Below are 13465 nucleotides of genomic sequence, written 5' to 3'. Positions count from 1 at the left end.
GCAGCTTGGATCAAAGGCTTCAACTTACTCACACACACTCAAGGCTCCACCACTTCAATATGGACGGGTGAAGTTGTACAAGAGGGCCTTGCACACCCACTGCATCACCAAAATTCTTTCACATTCTAGTAGCAAATGAGCTATGAAGAAACACATGAGAAAACTTTTCTTGTTGTGGATTCGGGTAGCACCAACATTTGGAAAAAACCGTATACCCCATCCTTTCAATCACATCATTAAGCGGAAGTTTAAACTTCCAAAATCTCCAAAGAAAGAAGGACAACTTGAAAGGAACACCCTTCACCCACATAGCCTTGAAAGGTTGAGATATTGGAGCTTTATGCCTTAGAAACTCCCATGCACCACTCGCCATGAACTTCACAAAATTATTTAGCATCCACCATGGTTTGTCCCACTATCTCATCCTCAATTACACACATTTCCTGCTCAACATGATCCATTATATCCGCCAGGAACAAGTTTTGTAAGTCTTGCATCTTCCATGAGGTCCTCCATGTCTTGGATGTCTTCATTGATATTAAAATCCTCTAGAACAACATGATACAAATCCCCCAATCTCGTCCAGTTATCATGCCAAATGCTATAGGTAACTTTTTGGTCCCACCAAATTTCATGCTCAATTGCATCCCTTGACTCCAATATTTTTTCACGCATGTGATCCTCCCACCACTGCACCAAGGTTGGAATTTGTTTCTAGTAATATTTATTCCACATATAATCTACCCATAATAATTTGCAAATCCGAAATTTCTACCATAAATTATCAAATAATTCCTTAGACACATCATAGAGCGACCGAAACCCTAGTCCACCTTCTTCAGTTGGTAGACATAGGTTAAACCAAGAGGACCAGTGCCTACTCATCCTATCCTCCTTATTACTCCAAAAGAATCTAGAAAATATCTTATGGAGATCATCAAGAACACATTTGGGAGGATCAAATATTGATAGAAGATGGATTGGTATGCTTTGCAAAACATCCTTATTAAGTATTGCCCCTCCCCTCCCACCAAAAGAAAGCAACGTACCTTTCCAAGATTGCAGTTTGTTCTTCACCTTTTTAATCAACTCAATGTAGTACATCTTTCTCCTCCTAGTATAGAAGATATGATACCCCAAGTAAGTGAAAGGAAATTGCTTCTTGAAAAAACCTGTGAAGTATGATTTGTTGAACCTCATTATGCAAGACTGTCGCTGCTATTTCATACATGTAAAAAGAGCTTTTGCCTCTATTTATTTTCTGCCCAGATACCTTTTCATACTCTTTCAATGTAGACATAATCATCTCCAAAGATTCTTATTGGGCAGAAGCAAAAATAATAGTGTCATCCATATAAGAAAGATGATTCAAGTTGGAGCTACGCTTAGGCATGCCAAACCCTTTGAAATCCTTATTTTCAAAAAACTTGTTCAACGCGCTAGATAATACGTCTGCAAAAAAGCTGAACAAGGCAGGAGATAGGGGATCTCCTTACTTCACTGTCACATCCCAAATCCCACCAAAGATCGTGATGATGCGTAACCTGCTTGTTAGGCAAGCCAACACCAAATAGTAATAACAAAAGTCAATTATCAAGTTATTAACAGAGTTATGATAAATATAGAAGCGGTAACAACTTCAACCTTCCAACACAGCTTTTTCTTTCAAGTCAACCTCCAAACACCTCAAATCTAGTCAAATACAACTCAATAACGTTAAATAATGCTATAGAAATCAACTCCAAACAATAAAACTTTAATTTTTACTTAATTCTCCAAAAGTCAACAATAGTCAACTATTCAAAATCTGAGCCAAAGGGTAGATCCTGAGTACCCATAATCCTACGAGTCCAAATATATGAATAGATTCCAAAATCGAGTCCAAATCGACCCTCAAATTCCTAAATACACCCTCTTAAGTTGTAGACAAAAACCCCCCAAAAAATTCAAAATTCCATGATTAAAGTTTATAAATCCATGAGGATTCAAGATATGTAGTCAAATCTAAGTGAAAATTTACTTACCTACAAAGTAGTGATGAAAATCTTCTCAAAAATCACCTCTTACCGAGCTCCAAAACTCAAAATAATAAAAAATTAGCTAACCCTCAAATTGTATGAAGCCTGCCAGTGATCTCGCATCTGCAGTCCAAATGGTCGCATCTGCGACACCACTACCGGAGTCCAAGGCTCGCATCTGCGAGCTTCCGCCTAACTAGTCGACCTTTATAACGGCACCACTACCGCATCTGCGACTCTGCAAGCGCGTCCAACCTTCAAAGGTGCGCTATCTCCAGGTGCTGCCAATCCTCGCAGGCGCACGCACAATCATCACAGGTGCGCCTTTGCACCTGCGATCCCTCTCTCCGTAGAAACGATCCTCCAAAGACCAATCAGTCTCGCATGTGTGCTCCACCCACCGCATGTGCGACCTCCCCACATGTGCCCCCTCTTCCGTAGACAGGAAAATTTCCCATACTAGCTCAATACTGAAAATGTAACAGACCAGTCGTACCAATGACATCGCACCTGTACCCAAACTTTCGCAGGAGTGATGCACCAGAATCAGAACTTCCAAATGACACCAAAAAGCTCCGAAATCATACCAACAAATCCTAATACCTTATTCAAACTTATCCAAAAGCTGAAAATACCACTATTAACATCAATATCAAGAATCAATGATAGATATCCCTTTCTTAACTTTCTAACTTCAATAAACACATCTGAATCATACCTAAACATTCTGGATTCTAACCAAATTTTGCACACAAGTTCTATTCAACAAAACAAACTTATTCCATATCCTAGAACACCAATCGAAACTCGATAACACCAAAGTAAACTCTTGGTCAAACCTATAAACTCTCCAAACTTTCAAATTTTCAACTTTCGGTAAATAGTGCCAAAACCTTCTAGGTACCTCAAAATCCAAATCTGAACATATTCCTAAGTCTAAAATCACAAAAAGAACCTATTGTAATGATCAAATCACCAATCTGAGACCGTCCACTCAAAAGTCAAACCTTGGTCAACTCTAGCAACTTAAGCTTCCAAAATGATAAGTATCCCAAATCCATCTCCATTCTTCCTGAAGCCAAACTAACCATCCCCGCAAGTCATAAAACAACAAAAAAAACATACGAGAAGCATCAAATAGACAAACAGAGCTCAGATACATAAAATGACTGGTCGGGTCATTACATTCTCTAATCATACCTAGAATGCAAAAAAGATGAGGATATCTGCTCTACTTATCATTCTCATTTTTTCAAGTAGCTTCCTCAATCAATTAGCCTCTCCACTAAACCTTTACTGATGCAATATCTTTAGACCTCAACTTTTGAACCTGCCTATCCAATATGGCCACCGGCTTTTTATTCAAAAGTCACATTCTCGTCCAATTGCACTGAATTGAAATTCAACACATGTGACTGATCTTCATGATACATCTAAAGCATGGAACACATGAAATACCGAATAAACAAGCTGGGTGGCAAAGCAAGTCTATAAGCCACCTCACCAACTTTCTTCAAAATCTCAAATGTTATTATGTACCCAGGGATCAACTTGCCCTTCTTCCCAAATCTCATCACGCTGTTCATAGGCAAAACTCGAAGAAGAACCTTCTCACCCTCCATAAAAGCCACATCACAAACTTTCCTATTAGCATAACTCATCTGTCTGGACTGAACTGTTCAAAGCCGCTTAACTTTACCTTCTCGAAAGCATCCCGAACCAAATTTGTGCCCAATAACCTAGCCTCACTGGGCTCAAATGAATCAACTGTAGAACGACACTGCCTCCCATATAATGCATCATACAGAGCCATCTGGATACTAGACTGGTAGCTGTTATTGTAGGCAAATTCAGCTAATGATAGAAACTGATCACACTGGCCTTCAAAATCAATAACACATGCTCTGAACATATCCTCAAGGATCTGAATAGTCCGCTCAAATTGCCTATCCGTTTGTGGGTGGAATGTAGTACTCATCTCCATCTGCATGCCCAACTCACACTGAATAGCTCTTCAAAAGTGCGATGTAAAATGCGTGCCCATTCCGAGATGATAGAAATAGGCACACCATGGAAATGGACAATCTCTCTGATATAGATCCGAGCCAGCTTCTCTGAAGTGTAAAATAAGTCTTAACTGGATTGAAATGTGTAGATTTGATCAATCTGTCCATAATGACCCAAATAGTGTCACATCTCCTCAAAGTCCGTGGCGATCCTACCACAAAGTCTATGGTAATGCGCTCTCATTTCCACTCTAGTATATTTAACCTCTAAAGCAAATTACCTGGTATCTAATGCTCATACTTGACCTGCTGACAATTCAAACACCGTGAAACATGCCTAATAATGTCTTTCTCCATCCTCCATCACAAATCATATTGTTTCAAGTCACGATACATCTTTGTAGCACCTGGGTGAACAGAATACCTTGAACTATGAACCTCATGCAGAATCAACTCTCTTACCATCCACATCAGGAACATAAATTCGACCCTAAAGTCGCAATACACCATCATCACCAATAGTCACCTCCTTAGCACCACTTCGCAACACCGTGTCCTTAAAGACAAGCTAATGGGGATCACCATACTGGTGAGCCTTAACTCGGTGAAACAAGGACGACTATGCAACAACTAAAGCAAGAACTATGTTAGGCTCAGAAATATCCAATCTCACAAATCTATTGGCCAAAGCCCGAATTTCCACAATCAAAGGCCTCTCCACAGTTGAAATAAATGTCAAACTCTCCATACTCTCTGCCTTCCTACTCAAGGCATCCACAACCATATTAGCCTTGCCCGGGTGATACAAGATAGTGATATCATAATCCTTCAACAACTCCAACCACCTCCACTACCTCAAATTCAAATCCTTTTGCTTGAACAAATGCTAAAGACTCTGGTTATCATTGTAAACCTCACTAGACACACCATATAAGTAATGCCTCCAAATCTTGAGTACGTGTAGAATCGCTGGCAACTCTAAATAATGCATCGAATAATTATTCTCATGGAGCTTCAACTGGCGTGACGCATAATAAATCACCATATCGTACTGCATCAACACACACCCAAGGCCAACACATGAAGCATCACAATAGACAGTATACATCCCCGATCCTGAGGGCAATACCAAAAGTGGAGCTGTAGTTAAAGAAATCTTGAGCTTCTGAAAGCTTTCTTCATACTCGCCATATCATATGAACGGAGCACCCTTCTGAGTGAACTTGGTCAATGGAGCTATAATAGATGAGAATTCATCCGCATTGTGAAAATAGTAACTAGCCAAGCCTAAGAAACTCCTAATCTCTGTAGCGATAGAAAGTCTGGGCCAACTCTGAACTACCTCAATCTTCTTTGGATCCATCTTGATCCCATTACTAGACATCACGTGGCCCAAGAATGTTGCTGAGTCCAACCAAAACTCACACTTCAAGAACATAGCATACAACTCTTCTTCCTCAGAATCTAGAGCACAATCCTCAAATGTTGCTCGTGCTCCTCTCTGCAAAGAGAATACACCAAGATATCATCAATAAATACAATAACAAATGAATCCAAATAAAGCTAGAACACAATGTTTATCGAATGCATGAAAGCTACTGGGCATTAGTCAAACACAAAGACATTACCAAGAACTCATAATGCACATAACGAGTCCTGAAAGCCGTCTTAGAAATGTCTGAAGCTCTAATCTTCAACTGGTGATAACGTGAGCTCAAGTCAATCTTCGAGAATACCCTGGCACCCTGAAATGAATCAAATAAATTATTAATGTGAGGTAATAGATACTTGTTCTTATTCAGCTATCTATAGTCGATACACATCCTCATAAAATTATACTTCTTCTTCACTAACAACACCGGTGCACCCCAAGGTGAAACACTCGGCCTTATAAACCCCTTATCCAATAACTCCTGCAACTGCTCCTGCAACTCCTTCAACTCAGTTGGAGCCATACGATATAGTGGAATAGATGTGGGTTGAGTGCCCTGCACCAAATCAATACCAATGTCAATACTCCTATTAGGTGGCATGCCCGGTAGGTCTACGAGAAATAATTTGGAAACTCCCTCACTATCAGGATCGAATCAACAATAGGAGTATCAACACTAATACCTCTAACAAAATTCAGATACGCCAAATACTCATTCTCAACCATCCGTTGGGCCTTCAAAAAAGAAATTACTCTATTGGGAGTGTGACCAAGAGAACTCCTCCAATAAATTGAGCTTACCATTTGCAATCAAATTAAATGGACTATCCCAATATATTTGCACATAAATAGTCAAATCAAACATATTAGCCACAAATTTAATTGGACAAATGTCTTGAATTTAAGATAATTCAAATTATCTTATGGATTTAAATCCAATAAAATTTGAATGATTACAAATTCCTTAACCAAAAATAAATTTCTAAATACAAATAATTTATTTGGTCATGGAATACCTGAATAGGATGCTGAGGAGAATGGTTAAGACTACAGAGTCCAAATACCATCCAAAATGTGCTAAAACAAGAATCATTCAACTTTAATTTGTAGATGATCTCTTACTCTTCTGCAAAGGAGAAAAAAAGTTTGTCAATTGTTGTCTGATTGCTTCCAAGCTTTCTCTAGAGCTTCAGGACTGATTTCCTAAGAGTTCAACGTATTTTTGTGGATTCAAACATGTAGTGCAACACCAAATTCTTGACATGTTGGGTTACTCCAAATGGGAGCTTTCTTTCCGACATCTTGGAGTACTTTCAAGCTCAAAGAGGCTATCTGTTACTCAATGTCAACCCCTGTTTGATAAGATGCGCAGTAAAATTACCAGTCGGACCACTAAATTTATCTCATATGCTAGTAGAATCTAGCTAATTAATAGTGTCCTATTCTCAATTCAAACCTTCTGGTCCTAGATATTTGTGCTTCACAAAAAGATTACCAGGTTGATCATATCTACATGTAGAAAACTCATGGATTGGTAACAAGATGGAATCTAATAAGACATTATTAGCTTGGGATATCTTATGTCAAACACAGTCTGTTGTTGGTGTTAACTTTATTGATATAGAGATACAACAACAATAACAACCCAGTATAATCCTACTAGTGGGGTCTGGGGAGGGTAGTGTGTACGTAGACCTTACCTCTACCATGAGTTAGAGAGGTTGTTTCCAATAGACCATCGGCATCTTTCTCTCCAAGAACTCCCCACCTTGCTCTTGGGGTGACTCGAATTCACAACCTCTTGGTTGGAAGTGGAGGTTGATTACCATCAGAGATATGGAATAGAATTACTATGCTCAAACAATTTTGAAACTTATGCAAGAAGAATGACGAGCTTTGGTTCCGTTGAGTACATGTTTACTATTAGAAAGGTGATCCCATCACGAAAATAACTTGCAAGAAAGCATCCTCGTATTTTCAAAAGATTGTCAAGGCTGGAAAGTAACTTGACCAATGTAAGCTCACAATGAATTAATTTCTATTTATGGAGCACTTCTCTATCAGAAAAATATATAAGAAGCTCAAAGGTGATTTTGAAAAGGTTCCTCGGAGAAGATTAATATGTAATAATTTTGGTGCTCCAAAATGGATATTTATTCTAAGGCTAGCTGCGCATGGGAGGTTGTATACAAGGGATAGGCTAGCCTAATGGGGCATAGTCTCGAACCAAATTTGCCCCTTGTGTCATCAACATGATAAAGTATTTTCCACTTGTATTTCAAGTGTGTTAGTGCTATTGAGATAAGTGAAAAGATGTGGGTTAGCAGGGCATACAGAGGCAATCACTAAGTTGGATGAAGAGCTCACCTGGACTATAACTTATTTTAATGGTAATAACTGTAATGTTGAATTATACAGGATGGTGCTAACAGGGAGCATCTACTATGTATGGATGGAGAGAAAAGGTATTTACGGGGAAGGAATACAGTTCTAGTGTTATTACTAGGGTGATTATTCAAGATGTCTTCTACAGAGCAAGTAGGAAACCTCACTTAGTCAAGATCAGTGGAGGACCCAGAATTTTTATCAAGCGGGTTCAAAATACGAAGAAGCAAATATATAAAGAGGTCAACAAAAAAATATATTAATAAAATATATTATTACAACTGTCCTCTACGAGTTTTCATTTCCTGAAACGTATTTATAATAGTCTCATCAGAAATGGTGTTAAATATTTTTCTTTCTACATAAGGTACCAAACAACCGCTCATGAATTCGTCATTCATTCGGTTTCGCAATTCACTCTTGATCAACTTCATCGCCGAAAAAGTTCTTTCAACGGTAGCAGTGGCAACAGGTAGAACCAAAGCAAATTTCACAAGGCGAAACACAAATGGATAATTCAAATGCTTCTTTGTCTTAACTAGTATTTCAGAAAGATCAACAAGTCCTTGTAGATTTGAGAACCTTTCATCAACATCACGAACATTAACAATATAAGTTTCAAGCTGATTCTTGAGTGTAACCGTTATATTCTCATCAAAATCATCAGGATATAATTCAGCCATCCTCAATATCTTGTTTATGTCAAAACTGGAAAATGAGTCAATTAGATTTAAGCAAGCTACTCCAACAAGCAAGTTCGTTGTCACCTCATTAAAACGAGCATTGAGTTCTTGAACTTGCCAATCAATAATCTTGAAAAATATATCAGCACGATAGTAATGTAAAATAGTATAATCAGCAACTTTACGTCGAGATCTTCCAGAGTTAACATAGAGGTCATCAAAGTTTGGTATCAAAATATTATACTTGACACAAAATGCAGATACCTTATCAATAAGTGAATCTCATTCTTCTTCTCTTAGCTTTTGCAACCGTCTCTTTGCCACTTCAACAAGTAGAATAGCATTTGCAATATCTTGCTCCTTTTTTTGTAAGGATGTATTAAGCTCATTTGTGATCCCCAAAACATCTCTCATTAGGTGCAACATGAAAGCAACCTCAAATGTTTGACAAGTGCTAAGATATCCCTTTGCCTTAGCTCTTTCTTCTAAAGTTCGGGCATCAACAACGATAGTATCAAGAACATCAATAATTGAGCCAAACATAGAAATAAAGTTCTTAAAAGATTTGTAGTGCGAACCCCAATGAGTATCTGCAGCTCTAGCAAGACCAAGTTCTTGATTCAAACCCCTACCAGTTTCAAGTTCACCCATGTCTAATGCCTCTTGAACTTTTTCTGCTTGAGATTCTCGAAGATCATCCATACATTTAAAAGAACCTCCCACTATATTCAATACATTAGAAACCAATAATACAAGTTCTCCCACTTCAAGATACTTTTTGGATACCGCAACAAGAGTCAATTGAAGTTGGTATGCAAAATAATAAATGGCACAAAGCAGTAGTATTACGAACATGAACGATCCCAATAAAATGCTCCACCACAGATCTGCATCTATTAACATATCGCATGACAATAACTAATTGCTCTTTGCGTGATACATCACATGATTCATTAACTAGCAATGCAAAAAAGTCTCTATTTAAATCGTCCATAATTGCTTTAACTGTTTCAATTTTACATACAATGATAATGTCTTTCTGAATTTTATGAGAAGTCAACTGATCATTCTTTGGAGCCTTTTTCACGATGTCAACGGAATGCCAATCCTTGATTCAATAGGAGTCTCACCACCTTAATTGAAGCCTTCAAGCGAATTTTGTATTCGAGCTTGGTTTGAGTGGATTGCCTATCAAATGAAGTTTGAATTGACTGTTTTTGTTTTAATAGATCTTCACATTTCCTTTTTGCCTGATTATGAATACTGCTCGATCCATGCATATCTAATCTGTTCTTTTTGTGCTAGCTCTTAAATCCTAAACTTGAAAATACATCACCTCCACCTTGATGAATGCCTTCATCTTGAAATAAGTAACAATACAAACAGTAAGCTGCATCTTCAATCACACTATACTCCAACCAATTATGATATCCTTTAAACCATTTAGGATTGAAACGACGCTTTAAGCCCGGAAAATTTCTTTGAGGAAACTTATGATATCGGGGTTGGCAAGGACCTCTTCAGAGGTATTCTCTTATAATCTCATCATGCTCATTTGGATGAAAGTTTCTAATGGGTAATCTCTCCTTTGGATCAGTCTTTAAAGAATCAAGATCTATTCCTTATCTTTGTTTTTTAGAGGATTGAGGTTGTTCTACTAATTGGTTCAAATTTTCTTCCACGGGAGTAACAATTAGAGAGGATGAACTTGATTGTGGCAACTTGAAAGATACCGGAGGATAAAATCTCTTCATTGTAACATAAACTGGATTACCAAATTAGAATTCGAATTAGAAGAATAATTTAATTAAACTTAAATTTAAACTAACATTTATTCATTCTTCACCAATAATTTAATTTTTTTTATTTTACATATCATTATATTATAAAACAGTTAGATGAGATTTTAATCATCATTAAATAGCTTTGGACCACATCTTTGAAAGTTCAAAATGTCTTTACAAGAGTTATTGTTTTCATCATAATTTTTCTTGAAGCAATAAAGAGAACAAATAAAAAAATCAGCAATGTAAATTCTAGTGATGGGCAAGTATTTAAAAGCAGATTATTTATATCATAGAATAATTGAGTTAATTGAAAGGAACACCTATATAATGCAGTTAGCCAAACACATATACATAATACACTCATACACTTAAAAAATAAAATTAATCTGAATCCAATGTGTTATAGTCAATTAGTCATCCCTAAATCACTTAATGATAATTGATAAGATAGACCTAATTTATATGTACAAGAAAAAAATTTAGAAATCAGAGAGAAACCTGACGGTAATAGTTGACGGTGAGAGAGTGAGAGGCTAATGGCAGGAGACAGCTATGGAAGGAAGCAATATGACCTTGAAATTGAATTAAAAGATTCAGTAGAGAGAGAGAGAAAGGGGAGGGAGATAGAGAGAGACAACAAGCATTTTTTATGAAATATACAAAGAAATAGAGAAGGGTTTCGGAATTGGGGGTGTTAGTTTGGGAATGGGTTAGGTCACTGTATTTTAGACATAAACGACGTCGTATTTAAATAGAAAATACGTATTAAAACAAAATAATTCTGACTGGTTTCGAACTCAAGACCTTGGGAAAAATTTGAACCCACTTTGCCAACAGGCTATTCGTCATCAATATTTTAAGCGGGGTCAAAATAATTTTTATACATAAAATGTTCTTAGAAATATAAAATATACTTATATATACAGTGTTATTTTTCGACGAAGCGGGTTCATTTGAACCCTCTTGACCCTACGTGGGTCCGCCCCAAGATGCTGTTGAACTACATTTTTAATCCATGTATAGTTAGGGATGGTGATATGGAGTTTATGTTGTTGATGATATGAAACTGGGGATTTCTGTCCAATTCCTATTTGTTTGATATTCTTTTCTTTATTCTTTGAGCTTTAGATATTCACAAATAATAATAAAATTCTTTATTTACAAAAAATAAAAATAAAAATAATTTTATGATTCTATTAGTGCGAAAACAAGTACTTGGATGTTGCTTCACTTTTCACTCATCACAAATTTTAGGTTGTATCTCCTGCCTATTACTCTCATCAATGATATTTTATACTATTTTTTATAAGTATTTGTATGAACACATATGTCCTCATGCTCATAATTATAATCTATATTTTTGTCCCATTCAATAACATCAAAATGTACTTATCATGCATATTTTTCCTTACTAGTTCAATTTGGACCATTATAATTCATAATAAAAAATTGGTTAGACAGTTGATGTAAGATTTATTAATAAAATATCTTTATAGTTTAATTTTTTTTTACGAATCTTTGTTGCAATTTCAACGTTTATGATCCATTTCAAAGATGATTTACCTATATTCAAGATAAGAGTTCATTTTCATGTATGTATATTTTCAAGATATTTATGAGAATGATATTGGGGTATATGTTTTTCGTTTGGATTTTTGGTGAATATTTGTGATTTACTGTGAATTCTTAAGTTCTTTTGTTTAGTGCGTTGTGTAAATCATTTTTTAAATTTTTTTCCTTTAGTAAGCGGGCTTGTGAATATTTCCCCCCTCTTTTTGTGATCAATGAGTTATATAAATTGGTTCTCTTTCTAATATTATAACAATAATTATATATATAGGGGAGCAAATCTAGAAGAGTTATAGATTAGGAGAGAAGAAGAGGTGGTAAATTTATTTGTTGATATTTTTAAATGGTTGTTCCCTTTTTAAAAACTATTCTCATAAATGATAGTAATCTTTGTTTATTCTAAAATTGGCACATTTTTTTACTTCTTTAGCACTTTCATGTTGGTAACTCACTAACTGAGGGATCCCTCTACATCAATACACTTTTACTATTACATTTCCTTTTCCCTCTCTCTTTCATAATTTTTTTCTTCTCTTCCATAAATAACACTTATCCGAATATATCAAAGATTTTGAAAAAAGAATATCTAAAAAATAATCCCTTCTTTAACGAGGCTGTACAATGAGAAATTTAGTACTATTTTTTTTCTTTAAGTTTTAAAATTTTTGCTGTATAATTTTATTTTTTACTCAGAATATACCTTTAATATATTTTAAGTATATTATATTGTGATAATTTATAATGTAAATATTCCGTCAATATGTCATATATATTTTTTAGAGATTTTTACATGGCCACTCCCTTTTTAAAAACTATTCTCATAAATGATAGTAATCTTTGTTTATTCTAAAACTGGCACATTTTTTTTTACTTCTTTAGCACTTTCATATTGATAACTCATTAACTAAGGGATCCCTCTACATCAATACACTTTTACTATTGCATTTCCTTTTTCCTCTCTCTTCCATAATTTTTTTCTTCTCTTCCATAAATAACACTTATCCAAATATATCAATGATTTTAAAAAAAGAATATCTAAAAAATAATCCCGTCTTTAACGAGGTTGCACAATGAGAATTTTAGTACTATTTTTTTTCTTTAAGTTTTAAACTTTTTGCTGTACAATTTTTTTTTTTACTCAGAATATACCTTTAATATTTTTTAAGCATATTATATTGTGATAATTTATAATGTAAATATTTCATCAATATGTTATATATATTATTTATATGTATTTTATACCACATATATAAATTATATATATACACATCATAATATGTAAATAAATAAAATATACCATACATATTCTTTATAGATGTGTATTATACTTTATATATGCCACTATTATATAATTTATCACATATACCATTTAAGTATAAAACATATAAGCACCACCGGTCAAAGTTGTAATATATTCTCTTGAAAATATTACCTAGCAAAGAAATAGGAAGCAAACGTTTAGGATTGTTTGTTCCGTGAATCTTGTCAGCTTGATTATTTTAGGAATTGGATCGATTTGGATTTCCTTGAACGTGATTCTCGGACCAGATTTATAAGTTTTAATTAAGTAATGTAATTACTTAGT

This window comes from Nicotiana tomentosiformis, chromosome 4 (genome assembly GCF_000390325.3).
Source record: "Nicotiana tomentosiformis chromosome 4, ASM39032v3, whole genome shotgun sequence".
In the NCBI taxonomy this organism is placed as follows: Eukaryota; Viridiplantae; Streptophyta; class Magnoliopsida; order Solanales; family Solanaceae; genus Nicotiana; species Nicotiana tomentosiformis.
The sequence above is the reverse complement of the archived record's forward strand: the minus strand, read 5'-3'. Positions refer to the sequence as shown.